Raw genomic sequence first — 6,275 nt, forward strand, 5'->3', positions numbered from 1 at the left:
CGTTTTTTGTGGCTGGTGTAAAAAAGACAATTTCTGATGCTTCATTCTAACTATTCACGAGGCATTTTTTTATCTTTTTTACACAAGCCACAACAAACGTCAGTTAACGTATGACTTCATGTGTGATAGAAGGAATATGTTATGTTTTTCCGAGGGGCGACAACACGGCCACCACAGCCAACGGAGAACAGAGGCAGCCCGCCGATCATCAGCAACGGGAGCGGCTGGAGAAGGACCAACACCACCGGAGCATGGCCGCTGCCCGCGGCAGAGACCGGCACTGGCGGCCGGCGCTGCAGAGCATCACAGAGTCGTCGTCGTCGTCGTCGAGCGGACACGCCGACTGCGAGGACACATCTAAATGAACTGGAAATTCTAGGAGCTAGGAATGTGTACATTTTGCGAGAGGAGAAGCAAGGCATCGTCACCAGAGAGTTGCCCCTTTTGTTGTACGTAGCCATGGAACAGCGACCTGAACGTGCGTGAAAAATCTGAAAATACATCCACCGGCCTCTGTCCTGCTGTCTGAATACGTTTTTTCTGGTGATGCATTACCCGTCGAATCGTCAAGTGTGCTAGTTGCTTCCTTGTGAGATCCAACGGTTTGTCTACCCATTTGGGGAGCCAAAGCAAACAAGCCGAAGTCAGCATTCTGGGCTGCAATACTAAAGGTGAAGCCTCTTTTAATTTCAGCCTCTACCTATCAGATTATAGATGGTAATAGTTTTGTGTGGAGTTCTCCTTGGTTTTTGAGATGGGAAGGAATTTACAATCATCTAATTATACAAGAGCAATCTTTTGTCTATCCTGCTATTGTTAGAGATCTTTGGTTGCCAAATCAAAAAGCTTGGAATGCGGATCTAATTAATTCTCTGTTCTCTCTTGAGATAGCTAATGATATTCTTCAGACTCCTATAGTTGTTGCTGCTGGACAAGATGCTTTGATTTGGAAACTAACACCTGCAGGAAATTTCTCCTCCAAGAGTGCATATATAAGCATTGTTTCAACAATCTTGACCTACCAGCTAGACAGCGACCGAAAGAGGTTCATCCTCAGATCGTTGCTCTTCTTAATCAAGTTTGGCAGGACAAACTCATGGCGCCGCGGGTACAAACATTTGCTTGGAGACTTCTTAGGAGAGCGCTTCCTATAGGTAAGAGAGCAAGTAAATTCTCTAAACACATAAATGAAAACTGCTCCAGGTGTGGCAATACAGAGGATGAAATGCACATGTTTTTCTTTGCCCTTTCTCTAAGGCAGCATGATTTTGCTCACCTGGGTTTATTAAAACGGAAGTCCTTGCTGCTGTTAACCATTCTATTCCTATCATGATCCAAACTTTGCTTAACTCTGGCCATCCACAAATTAATCCTTCTAACTTGTATACTTTTCTGTGGTGCCTGTGGAAATCTCGAAATTATGCTCTCTTTGCTAGGAAATTTTGCAGGCCCTCTCAGGTGTATGCCGCAATCATACAAGGATCCAAATTAGGAGAAATCCCTGCTGAAGCTCATGCTATGCATTGCTTACAGGACCAACTGGTGCAGCCGACAATACAAAATCCACACTCTTTTTCAGGCAACACAATCTTTTGTGATGCTGCGTGGGAAATACATCCAGCTCACACTCTTAAACATGCAGGAATTGGAGTCTTCATTCAGGTTCAGAATAATGATCGAATTCATCAACTTCACATCGCAGCTATGTCTCCTATGGCTTCTTCTCCTCTTCAAGCTGAGACTTTTGGTCTCATACTTGCAACCAGGCTGGCGGAAAAACTCAATGTTGAGGATCCACATTTCTTTACGGATTGTTCAGTGCTAGTTTCGGCAGCAAAATCGACGGACATTCTCTCTGCTCCAGGTCCATGGAACAACATGCCACTGCTTGCACAGATACAAAACAGTCCTTCTTTTCAGAGTGGCAAAGTTGCTCACATTAGCCGGGGAAACAATGTCAAGGCGCATCATCTTGCACGCCTAGCTTCGAAAGTTAAAAACAGCCATGTACTGTTTCTTTGCTTATGTCTTGATGCAGGACTTTGTTCAACTAGGGATTCCCTCTCTGTATCCAGCGTGCTTCCTTTCATGCTTGTCTCTGTAAAATGCTCCTAAGTTAATAAAATCTTTGTGTAAAAAAAAAAACGGTTTGTCCATGTCGCCCACCATCCGGCACGCGCTATTCCTAGTCATCCGGAGGCCAGATGTGTGCTCATTGTGTTCCCATACTGCTAGATTTGTTCGGTAAAAAGTCACTGAACGAAAAAATCTGTCAGGTACACTATGGACATGTGATTCAGTCAATTCGCCAGGCAGGTTAGACGAATCTGCAACCCCGCAGTACACCACCATTCGACTTAAGTTTCCTGATCAGTTTAGACAATTTCAAAAGTGGTAGGCACGTTCCTTCTAAGATGAACGGCCAGACAGACCGCCTGGTCAATGGATTGAAAAAAAAACAGTGATTTTGTCCATTTAAATGTGCCAAGCGTCATAATTCGCTTTTCCCAGCAACAGAAAAAATGTGCTTAGGACAACTTCAGCGCGTGACCCCATCCTGTTCGGATACGTCCGTTTGGGGTAAAATGGACATATCAGACGGCCCAGCACGCGGACGCAAACGAACTTTTGTCCGTTTTATGTCCGCTTGTGACCCATCCCTGGCCTAAGTTTGGGCCACTTTTGAGGTGAAACGGATAGCGCGCGGGCGGGCGCGCTGTGTGCGGGTGTCCTCCCCTGGCCCGCCCATCGGTGGCACATGGATCCCTTTTTCTATCTGCCCCCTCCCCCCTCCAACCGCACCCCCTCCACTCTTCTCCACTCTTGCCCCTCATCGCCGCTGCTGTCATTGCAGTTGTGCACCTAGCTCGGACGCGCGCTTGCCCAGCCCCCTTTCGCTCGACGCCCCCGAGCTACCCAACCACGTTCACCTGATTTGCGCACTCGGCGGCCGAATTTGGAACGCATCCGGTCGAGCTTGAGCTCGCCCGGCCGTGGGAGGTCGCGTCGTGCCATGGACTGGGCGGGCACTGGGCCGGAAGGCCCCGGCAAGGCCTCAAGGCCACATGCAGGTACTGAATCCTCCTCTGGCCTCTCGGATCTACACCGTCGGCGGCCAGCCGGCAGATACATGAATGGCGGTCGGCCAGGCTCGATGCTGGCCCAAAAAGCTCGTTGGTGCACCGTTGCCACTCATTACGTGTGACGACTGCCCAAAAAAGGTCTTGCGCCGCGTGTCTACAACGCAGGAACATCCCGAATGGGTGTTCATCAAATCCTCAACCGATGGGGTATGTGCTACTTTAGCTTCGGTTGTGCTCTCGAATTTGACTAGTTATGCCAACTTAAAATTTTATTATGTAGAATGAAAGCAAGTTTTGGTATTGGAAAGAAGAGTACATCGATATATTGATAGAGCACAATTTAGTAGATGTTCGTGCATTTTTAACTAGCATAGAGTCTAGAGATGAGACTAATATACTTGTTGCTAGAATAGAGACTAGACATGAGACTAGATGCGAGAAACCAACATCTACTACTTTACACTCGAAGAAGAAAAAGCACGCAAGATCGAGCCTCCACAGATCAACAATAAATGCATCGAGAATGCACTAATCTAGCTTATAGGAGCAGTTATGGAAGTTGGATATCTTCTAAAATGTATTCTTGAGGTTCTTGTTTTCTTTGGTCTTACTTTTCTAATCAAAATTTGGTGATGTATTTCCATGTATCAAAAATCAATGATAAAAAAAAATATGTGCTTGCAAAAAAAAATGTACGCGGACGAAATACGACCGGGATGCGTCCGCGCGTTGGGCCCATGGCCATCGTATCTCAAAAATTGCCCGGACACTACCTCATTGTCCTATCCAAACGGACAGAATCCGAGCAAAACGGATGTCTGTTTAGGATCGTGCGCTGAAGTTGGCCTTATGAAACTTGTGCTGGAGTACTACTACTAGCTCCAGCATGTTGAATATTACTACTAGCGATCGGGTCTGCATTCAGCAATTGCAAACTGATGGGCACGGCGCTAGCGATTTGATTATTCCCTCCATTTTCTTTGGCAAGACGCAACCCATGCTTTGACACAACATGAGCTGAACCGGATGGGTACTGAGCTCGCACAGATCAACAACGCTTTGATGATGAGTACGCTGGCATGAGCTGAACCGGATGGGTCACCTTGACGGAAAGGCTACAAAATTTAGAAAAGACTCCTCAATTTGAGCAAACCCAAAACCCAACGCTTAGCCCACCAAATTGTGCTGCTAACCACTAAAACTTCAGGCCTTTCTCTTTCACGTGACAAAAAGAAAAAAAAACACATATCAGCTTTCATTTATGAACATACTTGCACATTCATATTTGAATTGATGATATCCACTGTGCGTATATCACATGTTTGCTAATAAGAATAATTTGTATAGACATAGCGTTTGCAAAGGGGGTGTTAGGACAAAATACAGGAGGACGTCATAGCATTGCATATTGGTAAGATAGATAATTGCTCGTGTGTGGCAAAGGGGATATAAATATTCAAGTACACTAGCCCATGATTTATTTGTCCCTATTAATGTGATAGTATAAAAATAGTTTTATTTGGTATACACTTATTTGGTGAGCAACTTATTGCCTTACCAAAGAAAACATAATATTAGAACGGCGATAAGTGCCGAGCGTGTGGGCTCAAGGGGGTCTGACCGAACGATTTTGTGGCCATTCATTGTGCCACTTCAGCCTTTTTATCCGCTTGTTTTTTCTTCCACGCATGCATGCTAACAAGGACGAAAACATATGCTGTCAACGGAAATCTTTTAGATTTTATAAACTTAAAGTGTTTATCTTTTAAATAAAAAATCGGATTGAAAATCCATTTTCACCATTAAATCTGTCGCGATCAGGTCTTCAAAACTAGATCACATATCGATATGTTTCAATGTATTTTTGGTGGTTAAAAGTTGCCATGATGTTTACACTAAAGTTGTCATGATGTTTACACTGAAGTTGCCATGATATATTTCAAGTATTTTAACATGATAATTTCAAATATTTTAAGATGTTACACATAAGTGCCGAACGTGTGGAGAAGGAGGTCTGACCGTACGCCCTTGTGGCCATCCATTGTGCCACATCAGCTTTTTTATCCGCTTTTTTTCTTCCACGCATGCATGCTAATAAAGACGCAAATATATGATGTTAATGGGAATTTTTTGGATTTTTAAACTTAAAAGTGATTTATCTCTTAAATAAAATCTGATTGAAAATCCGTTTTCACCATTAAATCTGTCGGGACTAGATCTTCAAAACTAGATCCCATATCGATATGTTTCGATAATATATTTTAACGGTAAAAAGTTACCATGTTGTTTACACTGAAATTGACATCATATGTTTCAACTATTTTAACATGTTACAAAAAAGGAAAGAATTTTGCCATGGTCGAAAAGGTAGAACTGCCTTGATATGTAGATTACATTTGCCCTAATCTAAAAAAAACCTAAAATTTATGAAGGTCAAATAAAAAGTAACTCTTTTCCATTCTTTTTATCATGTTGCAAAAAACAAAATTGTCATGATGTAAAAAAGGAAACTAAAAAATTGCCATGATGGATTACTAAAAATTGCCATCATCCATGAACTAATTTTGACATGGTTCATAATTAAACAATCCATCGTCAATTACTAAAAAAGCCATGGCCAATGACTAAAATTTGCCAAGAACCATAAACTAAAATCGCAATGGTGAATTACTAAAATTTGCAACGGTTTACACAAAAGAAATCATGGTCAAAATACTAAAATTGCCATGATCTATATACTAAATTTGACATGATGAATTACTAAAAATTGACATGATCCATTTAGTAAATTTGCCATGGTTAAATACTATAAATTGCCATGACCCATTTAGTAATTTTACCATATGATTAATTACTAAAAATTGCCTTGGTCAATTAATAAAATTTGCTATGTTGAATTAATAAAGAATTTCCATGATCAATGTAGTAAATTTGGCATGGTTCATAAAATAAAACTCCAAAACTTGGTGTGGCAACACATGTTTATTTGCCATGGCATGAACACATGTTTATTTGCCGTGTTTTGTATAGTAAATTTGCAATGGACACACAAAAACGAGTCACACATGCGCAACACCACAATGGCGACAACCGCTCCACCGGACCCACAGCCCCTCCCCCGGCGCGCCGCCGCACATCGAGATGCACCCGAGAATCTCCTTGATGCATCTGTGTCCCAGGAGCACGCCATGC

Source organism: Triticum dicoccoides, chromosome 2B, assembly GCF_002162155.2.
Source record: "Triticum dicoccoides isolate Atlit2015 ecotype Zavitan chromosome 2B, WEW_v2.0, whole genome shotgun sequence".
NCBI lineage: Eukaryota > Viridiplantae > Streptophyta > Magnoliopsida > Poales > Poaceae > Triticum > Triticum dicoccoides.